The 27,016-nt window shown below is 47.2% G+C and overlaps 1 protein-coding gene and 1 non-coding gene across 2 annotated transcripts in view; both read left to right on the forward strand.

Annotated features, from left to right (window-relative positions):
• The window catches only part of ST8SIA2 (ST8 alpha-N-acetyl-neuraminide alpha-2,8-sialyltransferase 2), a 74,926-nt gene that overhangs the window by 5,674 nt on the left and 42,236 nt on the right, over window positions 1-27,016 (forward strand). The gene's annotated exons all lie outside the window — the stretch shown is intronic.
• LOC115930977 (small nucleolar RNA U109) lies at window positions 18,031-18,168 on the forward strand. Its single transcript, XR_004067555.3, has one exon. It is a non-coding gene; the product is annotated as a small nucleolar RNA U109 (small nucleolar RNA).

A 27,016-nucleotide genomic window follows, 5' to 3' on the forward strand; every position in this document is an offset into this window, starting at 1 on the left:
GTGGATGAGTGCACGTGGATGGGAAAGAAAATGACCTTGAGCAGTTGCAGTCCAGGCACTCTGTAAGAAGTACACGTTTGCTCAAGACGATGCATTTTTTTTAAAAAGCCCATTCTTCTCCCTAGTACTGGTGTACTTCACTGAAGTATAAGCATGATTGGAAGATAAAATAGGAGAGAAAGAAGATCTGGTTTTAACTCACTTGCTCCAAGTCCTCATTGCCAACTGTTCCAAACATCACATTTAAATTGTAAATAGATACCATCTTAGAAACCAATTCACCACTCAGGGCCTCTTTCCCCCTGTAAGGCAGGGTTGCTAGGTTTTAAACGTGTTTTAGGTTTTACAAATTGGAAATGTTGTAGATTGCAAATTATAAATACTTCTTCGACAGGGGATTCTAGAAAGGCTCCCATTGCTTTTAGCAGGGCATACAAAGCAACACATCATCTGGTCTTTGCCTCTGTCTGTAGCCGGCCTGGGCTCCAGCCATTTTTGTATTGCTTACAGGTTCCCCAAAATGTCCTAGGATTTCACACCTCTGTGCCTTTGCACATCCCGCTCCTGCTCTGTGGAATGCCCTCCTTGCATACACACCATCCTTCCTGCTGTTGCCCTGCTCCTCCCAGGCCCTTCCTTTCTCTCACTGCTCTGTCTTCTTCCAGGCTAAGATCTGGTATCTCCTAGACCCTGTCCCCTTCCGAGACATCTGCATTGGTTGCCCCTCCTGTGTGCACCCTAGCACCCCATCATGCAGCACCCCATGGACATGCATTTCACAATTATATTTTATTTATCATTTATCTCCAGCCCCTGGTGATACGTATATGGTTTAGTAAATGAAGCCTATTAAATATTTTTTGAATGAACAAACTCTGACCGAGGACATGCCAAAAATAAGCATTCAGCCTCTCTGCTCCCAAAAGTACATACTATTCTAACAACAATTAAACACCCTCCGCTTGATCTGGAAGCCCCCTGCTTTTCCTATGTATCTAGCATGGAGGGTGCATCCCAGTGAAGAGCACAGTCTGGCTATGACGTTATTCACCATTGCGGAATGTTTGGGGCCAATGGAAATAAAAGCTGCTTTCTAATTTGTAAAAGCAGAGGACCCAGTGGTGTTTGCCCCCTGCCAGTTTAGGTAAAAACCAAAGATCTAGAGCCCAGATGCCAAGCCTCTGCTGGCTGTTGGTTCTCCAGAGAGCCCTTTCCAGCCCTCCACTGCCCACGGTGCTGCTGAGGCTGCCCCCTCCTGCCTGGAAGGACAGCCGGCCCCGTCTACCTTAATCCCCTTCAGGGCTTCCATAGTGGCGTTGAGAGCAGACCAGGAACGCAGGGCCAGCTGTTTCCGTGCAAGGGCTGGTCCCCAGGTAGGATGCTGGAAACTGAGTGTTAGAGACGTTGACAGTAAGAAATGTGAGGTCAGGTCGGGATGTGTCATCTCAAAGATTTTCCTCATGAAGCACCTTCTAGTGGTGTTTTTATTTGAAAACACTGGACAAACCAGTGAATCCTCATGACGGGTCAAGACTTGGGGCAGCTGTGTGGATCCTAGATAAGGTCCGGAGCCTCATGTCTCTCAGCGGTCTCAAGCAGAGATGAGTTACAGACAGTTGGGAGGATGCAGTGGAAACGGCCGGGGGAGGGACAGGAACATGAAAGCCACCAGCTGGGTGAGTCAGGTGGCTGTCTCCTGCCAGGGCGTGGGGACAAGCTCATCTTCCGGAGAGGCACTGTGGGTTGAGACTCCGTCCCCTGTGGCCGGCTGGCTGACCGCCCCTGGGCTTGCTTACCATCTCTCCAGAGCCAAGGCTGGTCCTTAAGCATTGAGATTAGTCACTCTCCTGGGTGGCATCTGGGCTGGTTTTAAATTCTCCTTAGTCTCCTGCAATTTATCACCCAGCTAGGAAGCTGCCCGGTGTCCTCACGGGACCTGTGTGTCCCATGTTTTCTCAGCTTTGGCTGTCACTGACTTCGCGACGAGGGCAAGGAGGGAACGGCTCCAACTGGGGAGAGCAGCGGCCCCGACACGACATGTGTCTGTATTACACGTTGGCAGTCGAGGTTCCTCCTGACACTTTCAAGCACTTGGGATCCTGATTCACTCCCCTGGGAAATCCAGCGTCCCGCCTCGCTGTGTGGGTGTGCCTTTGACTTCCCAAACTGCTCTGCAAGCATGAAGCTCTCAGCTCTGTCCAAGGGTTTCCCAGTGCCTTTTTGTTATTATTGAAGGAATGCGGAGGGACTCAGCTTTGCTTCCTGGACCTTTTTTAAGGTTCAGGGAAACAACTCCTCCTCCTCCTCCTCCAGCTTCTTAGTTGATGGCCAAAGGATGAAAGGACCCCTAGGTCAGTGGTTCCCAAATAGTGAGCCACAGATGAGTGGTGATCTCAAAGGAGCCAGAAAAAAAAAAGTGCAATGTAGCCATGATTATTAATAGTTTCAAGTTGCCAGCTGCCATTGCCTGAAAAGAACTCTTCTATATTCTGAGATAATGTTCCTTTTTCCTTTGGGATACTAAGATGTCCTTCCTTTTATGAAAGGGAGTGATGGTAGCTATGAAATTCTCCCTTAGCTGAAGAGGGTGGTAACCTCATGAGTCCCCACCCCCAGTGTTTTGGAAATACTATGGGTCCTTGAAATCTGATTGTCTGGGATCTGGATCCACAGGGTATTCTGAAAAGCTCACTTCAAGAAGTAGCCTCACTCCTCACATATTTTCTTCCCCATGGAGGCTGATGCCAGCAGAGAATAACAACAAAGTCATTTTTTGTCTGTGTCTGCTGGGGTCCAGATGATTTTCTAAACACTTCAGCTGTATTCACACCTGTAATGCTCCCAACAGTCTGAGGAGGTCTATGTTATTATTATCTCCCTTTTACAGATTAGTGAACTGAGGCCCGGAGCAGTTAAATAACACAGCTAGTAAGGTGCAGAGCTGGGATTCAAACCCAGGCTCCCAGGAACAAGGATAATTCTCCAAAAAACGATGTCTTAAATGACATCCAGTGGGGAAGAGATGCGTGCTTGTATTTTCAAGGAATAAGCCTTGGAAACACAAAGGTCTGTGGGAGAGAGAACCCTGGGATGTAGCGATGCTGAAGGAACCTTAGGGGATAGCATGTTGGAGCCCAGGCCATAATGGGACATGGCAGCCAAAAGATCAATACAATTTAGGGTTGCCAGCTCCAAAACACCTTAATGCGGAATGACAGCCAGGGGCACACCGCTCCGCCTCTGCCTCCCCACTTTTCCTCTCCTCTCACACTAGCTTCCCCGCACGGAGTCTCATCAGAATGGCTCCGGAGCATGGCATTTGTTTGACCATCTCATTACCACAGAGAGAGAGAGAGAGAGACACACTGAGAGAGAAGAGAAAAACAACACAAATGATCAAGGCCTGGAGGAATTTTCTTCTAGGGGAAGACAGAAGAGTTGGTGCTGTCAGCTTCCCCAGGTCAATGGAGCCTGACAAGGAAGGGAAGGAGGGAGGGAGTGAGTGACGGAGGGAGGGAGCCCTTCGGAGGGGGCCAGGCTTAATGCAAGGAGATAGCACATCCCAAGGAGCCCCCTTTCCTACGGTAACCACATTCTGCTGAGAGCTCACATGTATCACCTCACTCAACCTTCCCAAGCTCCCTGTTAGTCCATTTGCAGATGAGGAAATGGAGACTCAGAGAGGTCTCGGGACTTGCTAAGGTCACACAGCTAGTAAACATGGAGCTGGGATTCCACTCAGGTTTGCCTGACTCCATGGTCCGTCTGGTCTTAGCCACTTTTTTATACTGAGGTTACCTGGCTGCTCGCCCCCATTCCTCATGCCTCCTGCCCTGGGCCTCCTACACTTTATCCCATTTTCTGTACCATGCAGAGAGTTTGCACAAAGATGCTGGAAACTTTTGAGACTATAGAATAGACTCATCATGTCAGATAGCTTCGCGAACACAATGGCATCTGTCACCATCGGGCACAACACTTCAGCGGAGGCTCTGGAAGAGGCAGACATACCTGGACTCTACCCGGGGAGGTGTGAGCACTTGTTATTGAGCTTCCCCAGTTCTAATTTTGAAAATCAGCTGCACGCGGAGGAGTGATACCCAGGGTTAATTCACGCCTTCTTGGTAAATGCCAGAGTAGCTTAAATAATGAAGGCGGGAGGCATAAGATGTCTGGAGAAAGTGAATTAGTAAATTGATAGGGCAGGTGACTTTAGTTTGCTATTTTCCTATAAGCGGTAAAGGCCCTCCTACTGCATCTCTTGAGGTTCCCACAATTTGGGATTTGACTTTAGGTGGACTCAGGATGATGCCCAAATTGTATGCTAAGCAAAACATTTAGTTCCCAGGAGAAGCAAAGAGAAGGGCAAGAGAGAAACTCCCCGTGGTGTTCTGTCTTGGCCCGGGCAGGGAGCCTCTTAGGCCAGCTGGACACAAAGGCAGCAACGTGCTGACAGACGGCATCCCAAAGAAAGACCCGTGATGGCCCAGCCTTGGTAGTAAAGCCAGTTAAGTCTCCACAGGCCCTTCCCCAACCTGCCAGAACTGCCCACCATAGCTCTAACCTCCAGCAGAATGCCAGAATAACTCACTTAGGTATTCATCATACATCTCTCCCTGCTGCCAACCTGGGGCCTTACTTTTATCTGTAAGGACTGACAAGTTCTTGCCAGAGCTGGATTCATGGCATATAATTCAGGACATTGGGCCAGACCTTTGGAGCAACTGAGAGCTACTCTTGGAAGATTAAGGCTCTAGTCTTCAGTGGAACACTTATTACCTGTGTGACTTCAGGCAAATGACCTCACCTTTCTGAGTCTCAGTTTCCTAATCTGTATAATGGGGTTAATGATACCCAACTTACAGTGTTCTGAGGATTAAATAAAACACAAATGGTGGGAATGTAAAACGGTACAGCTACTATGGAAAACAGTATGACGGTTCCTCAAAAAATTTAACGTAGAATTACCATGTGATCCAGCAATTCCACTTCTGGGTGTATATTCAAAAGAATTGAAAGCAGGGGCCAGGTGTGGTGGCTCACACCTGTAATCTCAACACTTTGGGAGGCCGAGGTGGGTGGATCACCTGAGGTCAGGAGTTTGAGACCAGCCTGGCCAACGTGGTGAAACCCTGTCTTTACTAAAAATACAAAAAAAAAAAAAAAAAAATTAGCTGGGTGTGGTGCTGCATGCCTGTAGTCCCAGCTACTCGGAGGCTGAGACAGGAGAATAGCTTGAACCCGGGAGGCGGAGGTTGCAGTGAGCCTAGATCATGCCACTGCACTCCAGCCTGGGTGACAGAGCAAGACTACATCTCAAAAAAAAAAAAAAAATTGGAAACAGGGACTCAAACAGATATTTGTACACCCATGTTCATAGTAACCTTATTCACGGTAGCTAAAAGGTGGAAGCAACCCAGGTATCCATCAATGAGTGAATGGATAAACAAAATATGGTAGATGCTGGGCGTGGTGGCTCACCCCTGTAATCCCAGCCCTTAGGGAGGCACAGGCAGGAGGATAGCTTGAGCCCAGGAGTTTGGACATGCCTGGGCAATATAGCAAGACCCTGTTCTTAAAAAAATTTTTAAAAAGGTATATCCATACAATGGAATATTATTCAATCTTAAAAAGGAAGGAAATTCTGACACAAGCTATAAGATGGGTGAACTTTGAGAACATTATGCTGAGTGGAATAAGCCAGTGGCCAAAGCACAAATACTGTATGGTTCTACGTACATGAGGCATCTGGAGTAGTCAAATTGATGGAGACAGAAAGTAGAATGGCGGTTGCCAGGGTCTGGGGAAGGGGAAGGGGAATTTGTTTAATGGGTATAAAGTTTCAGTTTTGCAAGATGAAAAGAGTTCAGCAGACGGATGGTAATGATAGCTGCAGAATAATATGAATGTCTTAATGCTACCGAACCGAACACTTAAAAATAGCTAAGATGGTAAATTGCATGTTATGTGTATTTTACCACAATTGAAACACACACGTGCGCAAGCAGCCAGAAGAGTGCCTGGCAGGTGCTCAGGACACACTGACTTATTTTAAGAGCACAGTTGTGATTTTCAACAAAGCAACATCAATGTGGGTATTATTTAATTTTAAAAATAATACAGGACCAAAAAGCAGATACAGGGGAAATGGAGGGAGAAAAGGGGGGAGGTGTGGCTATAGACACAGAATTAGAAAAATACAAATCATCACTTTGTTGTACGTTTGGATACACAAGCTGGAGGTGGCACAAATACCCAACATCTGGGATTTAGGATTGTGGAAAGTGCAAGCATACTATTGTGTGGCCACTCTGAATTCTTGTTGGCTGCCCTGACCATCTAAGTTTAGTGGAGGGGCCCATAAGGTTTTGCCAAAGCCTAAGTTGCAAGGAGGGCCCAGAGTGATGGGGGAGAGAGGCCAAGACAGTCCAGACCCCCTCCCTCCCAGACGCAGCTTCCAGAAGTCCCTTTCTTTATCACCTGCCTACGGGTGGCCTCTAAACAGTGTTTCTGGCTCAAGGGTGAACCTGAAAAGAGAAGAGTCCAAGATACTGATCCCAAGATTTGGCTCCTGCTGAGCTGGGAAGAGGTGGGGCACAGCTGTCTCTTTCCTTTTAGGCTGTCTATAATACCGCAGGAAGGAGCAAGTGAGGTGGATTCCAGGAGGCTTGAGATGCCAAAGCCAGTTCTCAGACTTGAGAGAGCATCACAATCACCTCGAGGATTTGTTAAAAACAGAACGCTGGACACCTCCTGGAGTTTCTGTTTCCACAGGCCTGGGGCAGGGCCTGAGAATTTGCATCTCTAACAGGTTCCAGGTGATGCTGACACTGCTGGCCCATTTCAGGACCACACTTTGAGAACCAGTGAGCTAGAGCCTTGTCACTCAGTGTGGTCCTCAGACCAGCAACTTGGACATCATCTGGATGTTTGGTAGAAATGTAATGTCTCAGGCCCTCCTCCAAACCCTAGACCTGCTGAATCTGAATCCGCTCAGTAACAAGCCCCCAGGTGAAGTGTATGCACACTTTGCTGGGGGAATGATTGGTTTCCCTGCCTTCTGCAGAGCGCCTTCCCTAAGCAGTGACCTTGGCCCATCACACCAGGGGTAGCCTGTCAGTGTAGCTCCACTGCCCATCACAGAGTCAGCCTAAAGGGACCTCCAAATGGATATCAGAAAAATGAATAATGATTCTTGGCCAGGCACAGTGGCTCATGCCTGTAATCCCAGCACTTTGGGAGGCAGAGGTGAGTAGATCACTTGAGCCCAGGAGTTCGAGACCAGTCTGGGCAACATGGCGAAACCCATCTCTACAAAAATACAAAAATTAGCTGGGCGTGGTGGTGTGTGCCTGTAATCTCAGCTAGTCAGGAGGCTGAAGCAGGAGGATCACTTGAACCTGGGAGGCGGAGGTTGCAGTGAGTCAAGATGTCACCATTACACTCCAGCCTGGGCATCAAGAATGAAACCCTGTCTCAAAAAAGAAAAGAAAAGAAAAAAAAAATACTACAAAGAAAAATGAATAATGATTCTTATTACAGCCACTGGTTGGATTCCTGAGTGTATGCCAGGAGCTTTTTATACATTGTTTCACACATTTATTATAAAACCCCTGCAAAACCCATTTTACGGACAAGTAAACTGAGACTCAGATAGAGTGACTGCTTAGGAAACAGAAAAAGAACTTAAACTGTATGGCAATCTAGCTGGCTATTTTCCAAGGTGCCAGGGGTTTAGCCTTTAGCCATTAGCATATTTCTCTTCCTTTGTCCTCCCAAATGAGGCCTGAGGCATAAGATGAGGAGAGCAGAGATCTTAACCAAGGGTTGAAGTGATTTATTACATAAGTCCAAGGAGGATACAGTGTGTCCAGAAACAGGCTTGACCCGGTGCTGGAGCACTTGAAGGAAATTTCTAGAGAAACTGGACAGCAAAGCGCTCATCAGCTGTGTCATTAAGCCCTCTAATGAGCTTGGCTAGGATGCGATCATTCACACAGCACAGGGCCCCACTTCACAGTTGGCGTAGGCAGTCACAGTTCCCTAGAGTTCTGGGGGTTCCTGAGTGGATCTGGTGGCCTGCCCAGCCTGCAGTCCAATTCCAAACTCCACTCTCAGTTATAAAAAGCAGGGGAACGGAGAGGGAAGGCCTCTAGGGGTGATGGAAGGCAAGTCTAGGGGAGCCTTTTAAAACCAATCTGCTCTTCCAGATAAAGAAAGTCTCCAAGCAGGCTGGAAGCCAAGAATTTAATTGTATTTATTTTTGCTATTACCTTCTATTTAGGGCAAGGGATATTGGTATTCTATCTGTGGTAGTGGTATAAAGATTCCTTTTGTGATAAATTCATTTAAGTTTTTAAGTGAGTCAATTTAAAGGAAAGTATTAAGTCAATAAAGTCTAGTTAGCAAAATGCATGAAGGTAGACCCGGAAAATGTTTGAAGTTTATGCAATGACATCCCAGCCTTTCTTCTCCCCCATAGTCATTATCTGCCCTGGATGGCAGCAAACTCATGACAACTCCTTGCAAAACTTCTCTCCAGAGTGACTGAGTTAATCCTTCAGAAAGTACCTACTTACAGAAACCATTTATAACTGTGTCTGGAAACGGCCCATCACACAACAAAAGAATCCTTGAATAAAACAACCTTATGAATGATTCAAACAGTGTCCAACAACCCTCCTCCAAGACAGGGTGGTCCCACCGAGAGGGGAGGATGCCTTAGGCCCAAGAAGACCTTTCACCCCTGCAACACCACTAGATTAGACCCTCATCTCACCATCCTCTGAAGCTCCCTGCCTCTCTCTGGCACATCTCCCCACACCATGTTTGTTGCATGGTTTCTTGCCTGCTTGTTAGCTTGTAGCTCCTTGAAGGCTAGGACCGTTTCAGATGTGTGCCCCGTTGTACTTCCAGCTCCTGCTACAGTGCCTGGTAGAAAGTAGGTGCTCTTTTGGAGAAAGAAGGGAAGGAAGGAGGGAAGGGATGAAGGGGAGGGACTAAGTTCCTTGAGGGAGGCTGAGATAGGCCCCAGTTACTGATATTCTAGGATCACTTACATATTTCTCTCTATGGCCAAAGGAGAAAAAAATGTGGTAGGGGCTATATTAGCTCCCTGTGCAATTGTCTGATTTGAAATCCACTGAGTTCCATTTTATTTATTTATTTATTTATTTATTTATTTATTGAGATGGAGTCTCACTCTGTCGCCCAGGCTGGAGTACAATGGCGTGATCTCAGCTCACTGCAACCTCCACCTCCTGGGTTCAAGCAATTCTCCTGCCTCAGCCTCCTGAATAGCTGGGATTACAGGTGTGCACCACCATGCCTGGCTAATTTTTGTATTTTGGGTAGAGGCGGGGTTTCACCATGTTGGTCAGGCTGGTCTTGAGTTCCTGACCTCATGATCCGCCCGCCTTGGCCTCCCAAAATGCTGGGATTACAGGCATGAGCTACCATGCCCAGCTGAGTTCCGTCTTATTTAGAGAAGACACCCACTTTCATTTTTGCCCCTCATTTCATGAAGAAAGACCAGCCCACAGTTTAAGTAAGTATTCCTAACAGGCGAATCCACAGTTCTATATGGGCTCTGAGGTCTCATGCACAGAAGCCAAAGGACTGGAGGGATGTGACCAGATTTGGGAATCAGGCAAGCTGGCTCCAGACAGGCTGAGATCAAGCTGATAACAAGGAGATTAATGAGGGCCTGCAACCTCCTCAGTCTTGTATTAGGGAGGAGGGTTTTCAAATCAATGCTGGTCTGGCTGGCTTAATGGTACCTAATCTTACCTTTTGAAGCTCACACATTTGGGAGTTGAGATCAATTGAGATAAAATAAAGTAAAATATGTTGACTTTGGGATTTTTAGTCTTCATCAGAGTCCCATTGTGTAGTGTTGTTTTTATTTTCTGTCTTGGAAATAGGCAGAGATTAGCTGCCGGAGAGGGTTGTTCTGTCTGGACTAGGTGGTCTATTTACTTTTGTTCTGCTTTTTTTCATTTTCCGCTCGATGATTCTTCATGAGGGAAGGGCCCATTTCTTTCCTGTTCATTTCTGTATAGCCAGTGCATGACACCTGGTACATGCTCAGTAACTATTTCTCAAATGCAGCATTGCAGCATCACCAGCACAGACTGTGTGCCACGAGCCACCCTGCTGGAAAAGCCAATCTGCTCCTGATTAGGTGCAAAAACAGCAGCCTTATAAGGCACTCACAGTGCCCCTGGAGAAAGGCGTCAGGACGGTTTCCTGGTACCTGGTTTCTGTGATGGTTACCATGAGCTTTGTGCAGTCATTGCAAAGCTGTGTGTGAGCAAAGTGCATCCGATCCATTTTACAGGTGCTTACAAGCCCTGTGCTGAGTGCTGGCGACTGAAAAGATGAGTACAGCATAGGGAAGGTGCTCATGGAGTTTGTGATCTGGTGGGGGAGCGAGTTGTGTAATGACGAGGAATGTGTCTGGAGGTGAAGTTTGGGGGTCTGGGCTTTGGTTGTGGATTTGCCACCACCAGGCCGTTGCCCTAAGGGCAGGCCCTAACATCTTTGGGCCTCAGTTTTCGCATTTATAAAAAGTGGACTCAATGGACCTACAGGTCTTCACTTGCTCTAGAGCAACAAAACTGGACAGCTGTCTCAAGGAGTTTTCCTGTGCAGTGGAGTTCAGCCTCACTGGAAATAGCAAGTCCATTTGCTGCTATGCCCCTAAATTCCTTGCCCTGAAATTTTAGAGCAGGGCAATAAATAGGTGTTGGTCTATTTTCACCTACCACCTGCTCTACATTAAAAAGAAAAGAAAGCTGCTATATGGCAAGAGGAAGACAAGCTAATATACTGGGTATCTGCTCTTTGCCAGGCACTGCATTTGACATTTTCACATCTCAGTGGAACGTCCTGATAAACTTGCAGGACGGGGAGCAATAGCATTGTCACTGCTGCACCCTTCAGTCCACTTAGAGGACCATTGCGTCACAGCAGGATTGGTGTTCCCGTCAAATGACATCCTGTATACCGAGTTTTAGAAAAGCACATGAGTGCACGTAACGGGGTGTAGAAAAGCTATTTTCAAGCATAGTTAAATGTGATTTTGGAAGCCTTCTTCACTTAACTATCAGGAAAATTCATTATCACCAACAAACATCTTATGAGAGTAGTATATCAGCCTAATTGCCATCCCTGACCTCCCATGGTGAGCTGACATGTAATAAAAACAAAAATAACAATAGCGTGCTCATAGTACTGCTGATTCCTACCGTAGGAGCTCCAAAGAGGGGGTTCCCTACCAAGGACTAGGGATGAGAGAAAGCAGGATTTGGGGACTTGAAGGAAGAGCCCAAGGACTTGAGCTGGAAAAAGAATGACATTGGTGACCTAGATGGAGAGAATGGCCAGGACCAAGAAAGTTTCCCATGTGCAAGGAGGAGCTGTTCTCACATTTGTGACGCGGCTGCCACAGACTCTGGCAGTGCCTAGAGGTGGAGGAAAGTAGGGGAGGACAGAGGGCTTGGAGCCAGGCTGTCAAGGGCTGAAGAACACAGACTTGATTCTTTGAGGGTTTCTTTGGTTTAACATGGGGTCCGGAGACCTCTAAAGAATCTGTGATGGGGTTCAGATCCACGAACCCCTTGAAATTGTAGGCATTTTTCTGAGCAGATGGTTCAAACATTTCAAAAGCTTAAGAGGAGCCGCTGTGGACAGTTGGGACCCTTGAAGTGCTTTGACCAAAGGTATGTGCAGACGATGCATCAGTTGCTTGGAGGGGGCAGGTGCCGGGAAGACCACCCATGGAAGTAGCATTGAGGGTCGGGTGGGGGTGTTGAAAAGGAAGAGGGAGTTAGGAAGCCATGGTTATGAAGAAGAAATGACAGCTCTGCAGCACTCTCGGGACAGTCAGTAACACCTGCATGAACAACTGAGCCCACTGTGGGTGCAGGACATCAGAGGGGAAGCTGTGTGTTATGGTCCTATAGTGAGTTTGGTTTTAAACATGATTATTTTAAGAGGCTGAGTTTATCTATGTGGAAATGAAGACATTTAAAAATTATTAAGCCACCACTTACTGGAGCAACGAGGGGATAAGAGGGCAGCAGAACCACCCCTCTTTCATTTTATAGGTACAGCCACTGAGGCCCTGAGATAGGAAGTGACTTGTCCACAGTCACCTCAATGGTGGGCAGCTGGGGACCAATTCGTAAGAGAATAACAGGAGAGAAGTTAGGCTGGAGGTTAGGCTAGATCTGAAGCCCTCTGGGGGAGATGGCAGTTGAAGTTCTTAGTGTAGATAAAATCTCTAAAGTAGAAAAGACCCCAGAATTAAGCTTGGGTCTTTGCTCTGATTTAGAGAATTGGAAACAGAAACCAAGGTAGCAAAGGCCATGCAGAAGGGCAGTGAGGGAAGTACGAGACAACCAAGAAGAAGAAGCAAGGCAAGACAGGCAGGTGCTCCTGGCGGGAGGGTCCTTACAGAGGAGGGCCTCAGGCCAGGTTGTCAGCAGATCCCCAGTGGCATTTGAGAGACACCTCCTTCCTTGGAATTGTGGGGTGAAGCGAGATTCCAAAGAGAGGTCTCTGATAAAGGGGCCAGTGAGGGCATACTGGCCTTGCCGGAGGTGTGAAAAGGAAGGAGAAGTGGGTGAGGGGTGGAGGCAGGCAGGAGAATAATATTTTAAAAATAAAAGAGTGCATCTGTAAAAATAACTAAAGAAATGAGAGGAGGGAAGGAAAGGGGGAGAGGTTCAATGATAGGGTCACAGTCAGGTGAAAATGAGACCAAATGGCAGAGGTGGGGAGGGGAAGAGGAGGGATGAAAGTTCAGAGGAGGGATGAAGGTTCAGAGGTGGGGAGGGGAAGAGGAGGGATGAAGGTTCAGAGGAGAGATGAAGGGGTGAGCAGGGCCTGGAAACATGGTAAATTTTAAAGGAGGGAAGATTGGGATCCTCTAACCCATTAGGCTCTTCTTGCCTTTCAAGTTGTGGCCCATGCAGACCTGTCTGCCTGATATTCTTCCCACAGCCCTTTGCAAGGCTGGTTCCCCATCTTCCTTCAGAGTTCTGACAGATGCCATCTCTTGAAACAGCCCTTCCTGTCCGCTCCCCAGTATCCATGCAGTCTGGTATCCACCACCATTTGCCCCTGTGTTTTTGTTTTTGTTTTGTTTGTTTGTTTGTTTGTTTTGAGACAGGGTCTTGCTCTGTCACCCAGGCTGGAGTGCAGTGGTGTGATCTTGGCTCACTGCAACCACTGCCTCCCAGGTTCAAGCAAGTCTCATGCCTCAGCCTCCCAAGCAGCTGGGATTACAGGCGCATGCCACCACACCCAGCTAATTTTTTGTATTTTTAGTAGGAATGGGCTTTCACCATGTTTGCCAGGCTGGTATCAAACTCTTGGCCTCAGGTGATTCGCCCACCTCGGCCTCCCAAAGTGCTGGGATTACAGGCGTGAGCCACTGCGCCCGGCCCTTGCCTCTGTTTTCTTCTCAGCATTGCCCAGTAATGGGTAGGTGTTTATAGCTCTGTTCCTTTGCTGGCTGGTGGGGGGTGTAGGGTGGGGAGGGGGGTGAGTGTGTGTTTGTTTCATGTCCCCAAATTTCTATTTTAAGCACCTTCTAACTGGAGACAATTTGTCTCCATTCCCACTGTGACCCTAGAGCCCTGCTCAGTGCCCGTTGCAGAGTAGGTGCTCCATAATGCTCGAAAAAGAAAGGCATGTTAATTGAAACAAAGAGAAGGGAAGGTAGAACTCAGCCATAACCTATCCTCCTCTCAAAAAACTTTTAATCAGAACAGTAATTACATTAAAATGAAAATAGCATCTGCCAGCTGTTGATATGTTTTCATTACCTTTTTTACTCTTCGCAGTTCACCCTTTTGAAGGAGTGAGGAAACTCAGTCTGAATATTCTGCGAGTTAAGGTGGAGCTAGGGACCATACTGAAGACTGTGTTCTCGTTTGCCACCTCATTTTATTTTTATAGTGTTGTATCAAAGAGGCATGTTTGTCAAGAAAACAGGGAAGCCATGTCCCATTTCCCTCCTCCTCCCAGCCAGGGGGTGGGTAGTTTCTGCGCATCCTCACTGCACACTTACTGAAGTACTGCCCTATTCCAGATGTGTCCCGGGAAGCCCTTTGTGTGCCAGGGTGCTTGACACGTGCATGTGATCTGCCTAGGACAAAAGGGTTAAATCTCCTGTCCACTTGTCAGGCCCCTGCGGTCATGTGGAGAAGTCAGCAGGGAAGATTTCTCTCTGCCTTTGGATTCTTCTAATCCCTAGAGAGCGGCAGACAATCCCTTTTCACTCCGGCCCTCTTTCTTGCAGTTTTCTATAAGAAATTGATGGCAGGAGTGTGGGGAGAGGGTGAGGCTCTGAGGCAGCCCCGGGTGTGATGCCCTCAATGACACCTTCAGCCATTGCCCTCAGGGCACTGTCTACAGCCACCAGCCCAGACCCTGGGGGCTAATAGGCTGTGACTTTCATGTCCCCTCCAGGCCCAGCCCAAAGTGGGAGTCTGTGCTGATACTCAGGGCGATGGGAAAAGCAAAGAGGAAAGGACCCATTGATTCTTCTTTGTACCTCTCTTCTGTGGGTGTTCAGAACACAAGCCAGCCTCCCCACCTTCTGCACAGCCTGAACGTCCTGATGGAATCTGCTGGAAATATTCAAAGCACAGGGCCAGAACTGCCAAGAAGGAAGGCATAGGAATAAAATCACAGGGGACAACCCCAGGTCCCTGCACACACTCCGCTTGCCCTGACCTGGCTTCGTACCTCTGCCTCTCGGATCTGGCTGGGTGAAGCTCTGGCGTCTGTCTGGAGTCAGGTGTAGTGACCCAGGTACATTGGCTGCCTGGCCCTGTCCTCTGGCTTCCCTTGTCAGTTTGTTCCTGTGACACTACATTCCAGTTTTGACTCATCTCAGGTTCTGACAAGCCCCTACCCCAACCTCACCTTTGCACCTACTCCCCAATTTGGAGACAATCTGTCAGACAGAGGTGTATTCAAATCCCGCCTAGAGCTCCCTCCTCACTGTCAATCTTGGCATGTGATGCTTAACATCTCTAAGTCAATTGGAGGAAGAAAAATGCCGAACTCATAGGGTTGGGACAGGGATGAAAGGAGTAAATCCACAGCAGGGACTGCCATGTGGCAAGGGCCCAGGCAGCATTAACTCTGGTAATGATTACTCTTCTCAACATCCATCCATCCGAGCAAGGTTCTTCTCATGCTTGCATCCAGTCACATGATTCTAGCATCAAGCTGGTCACATCCCTGGGGCCACCATCCTCTCTATGACCCGTCACCACCCCACCCGCACCCACCACAAGCTATCGTGGCATATTTCCCATGCCCTAAATCAACATGGCTGGAGTTAATTTCTTCCACCCTGAACACATATTTGGGCTTTCCCCTAACCGATCAGGAAGTGGCTCACAGGGAGGACCCAAGAGGCAGAACCTCTCTTCCGCCCCCTTTCCTCCCCAGAGCCCTGGGCTCCTAAAAGAGCATGGCTGGGAAAAGTGGGGACGGAGGTCATGGCTGATGCCTGAAGACACCTGGGGCTGTTACCCTTCCAGAGGCCAGGGCTGGCTTCCTCTTCCTATTCTATCTGTTGGTCCTCAGCAAGCCCAGGAAGCAGCCTCATCAAGTGTCTTAGGAAGCATAGAACTCCTGAATTTCCTTCTCCTAAGCTTTTGTTTCTGAACATTACAGGGAGAAAATGACCATGCCCCTGGGTGTTCCTCCTGCTGCTTCTGCTTGATTTTATCAATAAGGATCTGGTCAGCTGAGACTGAGAAGAGGCAAGAAACTAGCACCTCTGCCATTTCCTTAGGGCCTGCAGTCCTAATGTACCTGGCACGGGAGGGGCTTCTGAGTCAGGGAAGTTTGTGGACAAAGTGACATGAGCTGAATTTTGCTAATTGATAGGATGAGTCTAGGGATCTTAAACCCAAATGCCTTTAGGGTCCAGGCAAGTCACAGATATAAGTGATGACGCTCAGTGTAAGACAGTAGGGAGTAGTGTGGGCTGTAGAAAAATGTAGCATATGCACCCCCCACCCCGCCCCCACAACAAGAGGACACAGATACTTCCCAACTCCAGCAATGACTATGGTTCACTGTTACCAGATCTTCTGACTGTTTAAAAGGAGCCAGAAATGAGGATATTTTATAACGACTAGTCTCTTGAGTTTTAAACAGTAGCCTCTGATTTTAAAAAGGTCGAACATGCAAGCCCCTGAACACATGTTTAGGCTAGATATGACCCAGGGCTGGCAGTGTATAAACTCTGAAGTCAGCAAATGAAAAATAGAACAAGGGATTCCAGAGAGAGGGCACGATATTTAAAGACACAGGCTTGTGAACTGAGTCACGCATTCCAGAAACTGCCCCTTGGTAGGAGGTGGATGTGTGGAAAAGAAGATGAGGCTGAAGGGGCAGTTCAGAAAGGGTCTCTGTGCCATGCTAAGGAATCTGAACCTCCTTCTGAAAGCTGCAGGGGTCTAAGAGACTCTGAAGAGTTTAAAGGAGAGAGACGCATGTGGCACACTGCATTTCGGAAAGCTGTGTCTGTGTAGGGAGGGCTGGCAGATAAGCAGTCTCTGCACATGGGCAGATAAGACGGAGGCACAGGAGAGATTCATGGCAGAGGGATGAGGGCACTGGCACTCACCCTCAGGTGGGCGAGCTCAAATCTGGAGGCTGGGGGACACTTGAAGAGGGGGTGGGGGTGTGGTGAGGGAGAGTGGGGAGTGTGGACATCACCCTGGTTCTGAATGAACTAGGGGTGGCTGCCATTCCCTGAGAGGACACCGGGAGAGACAGGTGGAAGGGGTGGAGGTGGGTGGGAGGTGTGTGGAGGCGGCCAGGATGTGCTGTGACTGGAGCCGGGAGTGAGGTGTCCAGAGGCAGATCAGACACAGAGGGACAATGGAAGCAGGGTTCGGAAAACAGGCGCGTGCAAAGGGCACACTCACACCAACCCCAGCATCCTGAGGGGCTGGGAAAGAGAAGGTCAAAGAAAACCCGGAGAAAGTGTTGCCAGAGGATGAAGGAGGCGGGAGTCTATGGCCTAAGGGGTACTTCAGGGTCGTGCTCAGGTCACTGACAGAGCACAGAGAACGTGCCGTTGGACCCGCTCCAGGAGACATGGGGACATACTGCAAGGGTCTCCCTGCCAGGGTCCCGTCGGGGTTCAGTCCTGCACAGCCCCGTGGATTGTGGGCAGGCCTTGCCCACCTCCTGGCCATGTGATCTTCGGATGTGCCTCTTGTGCTGAAGAAGAGAAAATGCACATGTCCACTCCCCAGCAGGCCCTGCTCTGAACGGGCGCCCAACACTCCATCCATGAAAGCTGCAGGGGCAACAGCAGGTGCCTGTTCTACCACGCTAGCACACCCCACTTTCTCTCCTCCACTGATTCTTATTTCTCCCTAATGGACTGCACTCTTCAAAACCAACTTACCCAAGGACAGCTTTTCCAAGGGGACTTGTCAAACTCCACAGGCAGCAACTGGTTTGTTCCTTTCCAAAGGGCAGTAGCCATCACCTTCAACAATACTGCAACTAACATCCACCTCTGTCCAGTCCTTCTTATTTTAATCCTACAGCAGGAACCCCAACTGACAGAGGAGGACATCAAAACTGAGAGAGGTCTAGGGCTGCAAAACTAGAACCCATCAGGAACCAGAACTCCAGTCCCCTCTGCCGGTGGTCCCATCCATCCTCCTTCCATCTGACACCAAGGCTTCCTGAGTGGTAAACACCATGGCCGCTGGAGCAGAGGGAGTGGCCATTGCCTTAGAACCAGGCAGGTGGGGAAGCGGACACATCAAATACCCAGAAGAAAAGTGACTTCAAAGTCCTCCCCAAACTGAGTGCCCTCCAGAAATTCTCTCACGAAGAGGCTGCAGCTGACATTCACAGGGATGTTGTGTCTGAATGCGGGTACATCAGGAAGGGAACAAAAGAGAGGGAAGAAAGCCTGGTTGAAGGCAGGGGTCTTTCAAGTCCCCTCGAGGCAGGCTCAAGAGCAAAGCATGGCATGCTGGATGGGCGTTCTGCTTCTCTTTAAAGAGCATGGATTTATCCATACCATGTGACATGAATGAAATGAGGAGTTTTCAGGGCTGCCAACCTCTTGGTTAAGGTTCTGTGTAGTATATTTCTCCTACAATAAAAAAGGAAAAATGACATCCGAGGTTAACAATGTATCTGCGGTGCGAGGCCCAGTGACTGTCAATAATGGATGCTGAATAACTGAGCAATGGCGGATTGCATGAATTTTCATATAAAACTGCTCCTATGCATGGCTTTGAATGGCTGGGTCACATCTCATCCTTATAGTGTAATGTGAGTGGAGAGTCTAGCTTGAATATTTTCCCACTTAGCTAACTCGCCGTCTCACAACTATTTGCTGAGTAACCCTTGCTTCCTCTTAATTCTCTGGGACCTCCTCGACATATATTTAGGCAGGAGGTGAAGGGCAGGACGCAGGGGGCCACTTTCTGCAGGCATAGGAGGTTGGGCTTCATGCAGACCACAATCAAATCCTTGCTCTGCTGCTTTGCTTGCTGGGTGGCCCTGGGCAAATCACTTAACCTTTTTGAGCCTGGGTGTCCTATTTCCAAAACCAAGTCAGAAATAAGAAAGTTACTATGGGCCTGGCATGGTGGCTCACGCCTATAATCCCAGCGGTTTGGGAGGCTGAGCCCAGCAGATCACTTGAGCCCAGGAGATCAACATCAACCTGAGCAACATGGCAAAACCCAAACTCTACTAAAAATAACAAACAAAAAAAAAAATATGGGGCATGGTGGCACGCGCCTGTAGTCTCAGCTACTTGCGAGGCTGAGGTGGGAGAATCAGCTGAGCCCGGGAAGTCGAGGCTACGGTGAGCCATGATCACGCCACTGCACTCTAGTCTGGGCGACAGGAGTGAGACCCTACCTCAAAAAAAAAAAAAAAAGCCTTTGGTAGAGTGCCTGGCACATGGAGGGGCTCAAGGGAATGAAGTTCTTAATATTTTTAATTGATGTCTTGGAATCTGCATCCATGTCTAAGGAAGAGACAGGCAAGAGAATTTTTGTCCTGTCTGGGACAAGAATGGTCATTTGGGATGGTGGAGGCATCACTCTTACAGAGTGAACTTTGGTTGAGGGGGAGAGAAGCTGTTTAGTTTGAAAATATATATGTATATATTCAAACGGTGTTTAGTATTTGGAAATTTTACAAAACTTTCATTAGCTAAGAAAAACTGTAGAAAGTAATGCTGAACAAAATCTTGTTGGGTGTAAATACAGAGAAAAATCACAATTTTTAATTGTGGCACCTCTGCCAGGGGAACAGTAGGATCAAGGAGGAATTTTATGCCATTTTAAATGAAGTCGTAAAGTGTTGCGAGGGGATGACGTAAAATAAAGGATTTTCTGGGCCAGAAGGCTCTTAAGGATGCCCTGGGGACTCTAACCCATCCCTTCATTTGGGATCCTTTGTCATGTCTCTTAGCCGCAGCATGTTTCCTCCAGGGGGTGCCCAAGGGGACATTTGCCTCCCCACTCCCAGAGAGAAGGTCTCTCCGGGGCCACGTGTGAGCCAGGCAGAAGATGGGAACCAGACCCAGGGAGCCCCAGTTCACCTCTCCAGGAAGGAGGGAGTGGCCACCCTCATCCAACACAGATGCGGTTCCAGCCATCTGGGGGCTGAAGAATGTCATTGCAAGGTGGCCATATCAGAGCTCTCTTGGTACAGGGACAGGAACACAAACCAGGCAGGCTTAGAAGAAGCAGGGGGTGGAGTGAGGAAACAGAGACAACTAGTGTAGACGAACCTGAGAAAGTTTGCAAAGAGCTGGCGAGAGAGAAATCGCTGAAGGGAATATGGACTTCTCTGAATTCTCTTTTCTACAGGAGAGGGTCATCTTCGGTGATTTGGGCTCATCTCTCCATTGAGTGGTCCTCTCTAGAACACACTGGGTGTGCGGGAAATACACCCTCCCACAGCAACGCAGAGATGAGCAGGACCCGCATCCTGTGCCTGGCCATGGTCTGGGGAGGGTGTGCTGAATCCGAACGCATAGAGATAATGGTGGCTGAATATAGGGGGCACCCTTCTGCCGGTATGTCCAGGACGCCGAGGCAGGGTGAGAGGCCCAGGCTCATTGTATAGTAGGGAGCTCCAAAATTGGGATGGGGGAACCAGCAAAGCCTCTATAGCCATGAGCACCGTAGAGAAGTAGTCCTCTCTGCCCATAAATTTTCACTAGGTCCAGTTCAACCAACAGCGTACATATATGTATTGCCCTGGGTTTTAATTGCTTTGGTTTCTGGGATTTTGAGTGTTAAGGATTTCAGAATGCAGCATTATCTTAGAAGTCTGTTTTTTGTTGTTGCTTTGTTTGTTTGTTTGAGATAGAGTCTTGCTCTGTCGCCAGGCTGGAGTGCAGTGGCGTGATCTCAGCTCACTGCAACCTCCGCCTCCTGAGTTCAAGCGATTCTCCTGCCTCAGCCTCCGGAGTAGCTAGGATTACAGACGGGCACCACCACGCCCAGCTAATTTTTTGTATCTTTATTAGAGACGGGGTTTCACCATGTTGGCCAGGATGGTCTCGATCTATTGACTTCGTGATCTGCCTGCCTTGGCCTCCCAAAGTGCTGGGATTACAGGTATGAGCCACTGCACCCAGCCAGAAGTCTGTATTTTAAAGGCTGTCTCCTTTATAAGATGGGTGCAGATCAGAGGACGAGTCCTGCTTCAGTTGGTAGTCCCTGTTTATGAATCCTTTCTGGCTGGCGTTTCTGTTCACTTGAATGATAAGTTATATTGTCCCCCCACCCCCGGTTATAGGTGACCCACAGTTTCATTATGAGAAAGAGGAAGGATCAGGAACGATTGCAGTGAGAAATGCTTGGCATCCAGGTGACTTGTTTACTTGCATTTTGATGTGCAGATGCCTCTAAGTACCTTTATGTAAAGACTAGGGAAATTGGCTGGAACATAATGAAAGCCCAAAGTTATCAGGGATGTTTTCTGAAGTTGAGCAAAGGAGAGAGCCAAGAGTGAGCTGGTACCTTTTTGTACACCAATAAAAGCTGATTAACAAGCAAAAGTTTGCTGGAATCAAAGCAAAAAGATAAATCCAATCAAGCTAATATTTAAATTGAAGGCAGAAGGGATGGCAAGAAAAGAACTGAGCAGTCAATAAGGAGAGCTCAGGAGTCATCATAAAAAGAGAGACACCCAAAATTCTCCCCATTGGCCCCTGCAACACCCTCAGACGCCCAATACCAGAGATGGCAACTGTCATGGAAACAACACTATCAAGGCTGAAACCAGCATAGGTCTCCAGAGCTGCTGTGCCCAGCGGTGTCTCAGTATCTATGAGGTTCAAGAGCTTCAGTACAAGGCTAAGACTTGCTCTATAGGAAAAGTATCTCAAAGGCTGTTGAGCACCTCAGTAAAGCTATTCCGCCCGTCTTGGTGAGCAAGAAGCTGTGTGTATGAAATTCGGGGACAGTAACAAACTGGAAGAAGGCATGAATTTAAATCTAACTGGGAACACATCTAAATTGGGTGCAAAGACCTTACTAGAAGTGCTGCTTGCTGTCTGTGATGTTGAAGCTGCTGCAAGGAGCCACCTGTACTGTCACAATGGGTCCTGGCTGGCAATCCAAAAGTATCTAGCCAATGCCAGCTTTCAGCAAGGTCCATGGTAGTTTTCACACTGGTAATGGGCCAGCAGTGCAGGAGTTCATGGTTCTCCCTGCTGGAACCGTAACCTCAGGAAAGCCGTGCTTTACCAGAAGGATGTCATCAGGCAGAAATATGGCAAAGATTCCTCCTAGTGAGGACAAGGGGTGTTTTGCTTTTCACATCGTAGAGCAGGAATTAGCAAATATTGGCTCACAGGTGAAATCCAGCCAGCTCCTTGTTATTACATAGCTTGTCCTCCAGCCAAAAATAGAAAAATTCAAAAGAAGAAGAACATCAGTATCAAATGATTTACAATAAATCAAACACCGTTCTAACTCTTTGCATTCATTAGCTCATGTGATCTTTACAACGAACCCATGAAGTACATACTATTACTCTATAGATGGAAAACAGATGGAAGCTTCTAGATAGGTTAATTAATACTCAAAGATCATACAGATAATGATTTGTTCAGCTATAACTACAGACCCAGGGAGTGTTAGCTCCAAGCTTACTCTCTTAACGTGCTTCCTTGTATGAAAAGTTCCCCGGTGCTTTAAAGGTAGAAGGTAAGTTCCTAAAGAGAGATTCAGGTATCACATTCTGGTGTATTCACAAGAGGGAAGATAACAGTGTCTCAGAGAACCAAGGAAAGGCTTTGTAGAAGAACGAGGCTACCTTTCCGTCATGATGGCTGGAATACTAACTTTGAATCCTAATTAAGCAAAATCATGTGCCCTCCCCCGCAAAATTACATTATTCTCATTACCAGGCCTAATGAAGTTTTTTATGACAAAAACATGGTCTCAATTATGATTATAGCTTAAATTTTGTCAATAAATAATTGGTAGAAACTTATTTTCTCTCTTGTTACTTAAGTACCTGCATAGTACCACATATTTTTCCTCTTGTCCCATACAGCCTAAAATATTTACATTTGGCCTCTTTGGAAAAAGTTTGCTGACTCATATCCTAGAGAATACTGAACCCTGGAGCTGCTATGGAATGTGATTAGAAAGCCTGGCTGTATTATAAGTAGTGAATGGCATGGACAATAGCCTCTAGTTCTTACAGTTCAGGAAATATGACCTTGACGTTCAAGCCTCCAGATGTCCTCAGCAGTTATATCACTTCTAACCAGCTGGTAGGCAGGTACAAGTCCTTCATCAAGGACTACTCAGTGGTGTCTACTGAAGATGCCTTGGACCAGGATGACCGAGAAACTTGGCAGAAGCTCTCTGCTAGTGCAGGTTATATCCATGTGACAGGGAATCATCTCCCTGTGCCCAGCTGGAAAGGAACTACCAAGACTACAGACAAGGACTCGGGCAACTGCCTCCTACTCAAGGTGAATCAGACAGACCCCATGATGGAATCTCTTCAGGAGTGCAAAGTGGCCCAGGCCGAAGGATAGGGCGCTATTTCCCACTGTGTTGGGGTGACTGAAGATTCTTGCATTGCCAAACTCATGGTGAGGATCTGTACTAGGTCAACCAAGGCTGGGGCCCCTTGCCCATCTAAGCACTTGGCCAAGTACAGCCACCTCCTCAGGTGGAAAAGAAGATGGGTAGCACCTTTGGTTGTTCTGCAGACAACAAATTCAAAAAGCTCCTAGCCAAGTAAGTTCTGGGGCAGGCGAGTGCCTGAGCCAGTCAAGCACTTGTCAGCTGGTTTGACCTCTACTGCTATTCTAATCATCTGTGCTCAAGACTCTAGACACTACCACTTTGGAGGGGTCTTTCCTTGCTCATCTCTGTGATGTTCTGCCTCCTTAGAACCGCCGTATCAACTTCTGCATCAAATGCCACATCTTCTGATACGTGCTGTGTGTCAGATGAGACCTTGAAAACATATGCTAAGTGACAGAAGCCAGACACAAAAGAACAAATAGTGTGTGGTTCTACTTACACAAAATAGCTAAAATAGGCAAATTCGTAAAGATAGGAAGTAGATAGTAGTTACGGGGAAAAGATGTAAAGAGGGAGAGTTTTTGCCCAATGAGTGCAGAGTTTCTCTTTAGATGATGCAAAAGTTCTGGAGACAGATGATGCTTGCACATTATGAATGTATTTAACACCACTGAACTGTACACTTAAAAATGGTTAAGATGGGCCAGGTGCAGTGGCTCCTGTAATCCCAGGTACTCAGGAGGCTGAGACAGGAGAATCACTTAAACCTGGGAAGTGGAGGGTGCAGTGAGCTGAGATCACGCCCCTATACTCCAGCCTGGGCTATGGAGCAAGACTCCATCTTAAAAAAAAATGGTTAAGATGTTGTCTTAGTCCATTTTGTGTTGCTATGACAGAGTATCACAGGCTAGGCAACTTAGACAGAACAAATTTATTTCTCATAGTTCTGGAGGCTGAGAAGTCCAAGAGCAAGGCACCAGCAGGGCAGGGCCCAGTCTCTTTGCTTGCAAGATGGCACGTTGAGCGCTGCCTCCTCCAAAGGGGAGGACCACTGTGTCCTCACATGACAGAATGGCAGAAAAAAGTGAACCCACTCCCAAAAGTCCTCTTTATAGTGGCATTAACCCATTCATTTGGGCAGAGCCCTTAGACCTAAACACCTGCCATTAGGCCCCACCTCCTAACACTGTTGCATTGGAGGTTAATTTTCCTATTCGACCATAAATTTTGAAGGGAACGAAACATTCAAGCATAGCAGATGGTAAATTTCATGTTATACGTATTTTACCACGATTTTAAAAATTGGGATTCAGGGGAAGAATTCTTAAAAGCCTTCAACCACTGTTGACAGCCCTGGTTGTAGTCATGTGACCGACCCCAAGTCATCCTGTTCCTCACTTTTCTCCCACCCATGTGTCCTTGGAGTTTGTTCCTGGGCTGTCAACAGGCATAAACCTCAGTGGCTTTAATGTGCAAATTGAAAAAAAGCATTCATTAGTCTCCCAAAAATGTGAAGGAAGAACCATCTGCAAATTCATGAATTGTGCTTTAGTTTCATCTTCTATTCTCAAGACTAATCACCTGTTTAAGTTGGGTCTAGACTCTTAATTAAAATTGTCAGCTCCTGAAAGTTCATTCTGAGCCTGACTCTCCCATGAGAAACTGTAAACGTGGGAAATTCTAACACAGCTAGGAGATTCCAACATACTGGACCTTACCTTACCTATAAATAACTGGGCTTGGTGTATATATCAAAACATCATGATGTACCCCATAAATATACACAGTTACGAATTTTCAATTAAAAAATTATTAAAAATGAAATAAACAATTGGGCTTGGATGAAGAGGCTAAGCAAAAATGCAGTTTTCAGGTTTTGCTACTTGCTTTTCACTAGAATAGATCCAGCTGTGTGTGGTGTGATTTTGTTTTACATTTTTTTAACATACCATTTTTATTTACTATCATAGTTTACTGTGTACATTCTACTAGGAGAGAATATAATGTCCACAGTGTGAAAAAAAGTTTGACATTCTTTTTTTTTTTTTTTTTTTGAGACGGAGTCTTGCTCTGTCACCCAGGCTGGAGTGCAGTGGCGATCTCAGCTCACTGCAACCTCTGCCTCCTGGGTTCCAGTGATTCTCCTGCCTCAGCCTCTTGAGTAGCTGGGACTACAGGCGCACGCCATCACACCTGGCTATTTTTTGTATTTTTAGTACAGATGGGGTTTCACCATGTTGGCCAGGCTGGTCTCAAACTCCTGACCTCAGGTGATCCACCCGCCTCAGCCTCCCAAAGTAAAAATTGACATTCTAAAATGTAGACCTTTAAAGTCGTCAACCTCTACCCTTACAATGGTTGAGAATATTGTAGCAGGGTCAAATGGACAGTTGTTATTACTAGTATTATACCTTATTTTATAGAGTTCTTTATAGTGTGCAAAGAGTATCCCCATATGTTTTCTCATTTGGATGATCTAAGCATCTCTGTTTCTACAATTTCAGCACTCTGTGAATTATCTTTAGCAAATATTTCTTACCCGATCATCTTCTATCAATCAACCAGGCAGGTATCAGCAGTTCCCCATCGCAAGGAATATAAGCTTATTTTAATAACATTTGAGGCAAAACCTAATTAGAAAAAACAAATCCCTCATCAATTCCTGTGATTTATTCTAGAGCCAAACATCTGCAGCCCAGTTTCTTTGAATGATGGTCTTCCCTGTCGTATGAACAACTGAGAGGTGAAGCAGTGTCTTGTACAAGTGTAAATAATGTGCGGGAACACGGCACATAAACTGCAGGGATGACTTTAGAAGAAAACCCCCACTTAACTCTTGAAGCCTGATTTGCTTCACTGAGTCCCAATGGGGCAAAGCACTGTGCAAGGCTAAGAAAGTGAACAAGACAGGCTTCTATTCTGTTTTACTGTAGGTTCTGTTATTATTTAGGTATGTCAAGGCCAACAGATGAAGCAATGACTGCCACGAAGGAGATAGTTTGTTATACTCACATCACGGGGCTCTACACAAGGAGATACTGGGGTTGGTCTGGAGGCAGGAGGAGGGGGAAACTGGTAAGAGCCTTTATTGTGGTTTGCACAGGAAAGAATGGGCACGGTGGGGCCAGAGTGGGTCTAGGATTGGCTAGTTTGAGTAACTTCAGCAGGCTCTGCAGGGTGGAAGCTATCGCTAGTTGCATGGTACCTAGCCAAGGGTAGTTAGGGTAGGGGAATACCTGGCCCTACAACAGGACAGGGGAATACTGGCCCCCAATAAATGAGACAGTAGGGGTGTGGATTCAAGATTGCAATTTGACAGGAGCATTCCCAGGAAAAGTCGTTTGCTGTCTCTAGAAATCAGCTAACCCTGAGAGGGGCAGTTTCTCCAGGGTCAGAAAAGCCCCAGATGTCAAAGCATTGGAATACAGAAAATAAAAGACATGGTTAACACGCCCCCTCGAGGACTTACAGTTTATTGTGGCCCACAGGAGGAAGCCGAACCTGGCACACAAATCCCCAGGCCTTGGTCTCTTTGATTGTATGAGGAGGAGTTCGGATTGTGTAAATGACAAGATTTTGTAAAGCCTCCCATCTGTGATTCCATGAAGTAATTAAATATGAGAAGAAGGTGGCAAATGCTATAATAGAATTGAGTGCTTTGGGAAAAAAGGAAATGGCAGCTGAGAATTGAAAATTGGGATGGTTTGCAAGGGAGGCACCGATGCTGGGTTAGGGGGTTTGCATGGAAAGATGATGTGGATGGGCGGGCTGGTGGAACCGGGGGTGAGGCATGGGGGACTCCTCTTCTGAGAGGCACTAGGCAGAAAACAAGAGTTCACCAGCAAAGAAATATCTCCACCAAAATATCGAGTGCCGAGGTTGAGAACCCCTGAGTTTGAGTAAGAACTGGCATGGAAAAGTGCATG

Source organism: Gorilla gorilla, chromosome 16 (assembly GCF_029281585.2).
Source record: "Gorilla gorilla gorilla isolate KB3781 chromosome 16, NHGRI_mGorGor1-v2.1_pri, whole genome shotgun sequence".
Lineage (NCBI taxonomy): Eukaryota > Metazoa > Chordata > Mammalia > Primates > Hominidae > Gorilla > Gorilla gorilla.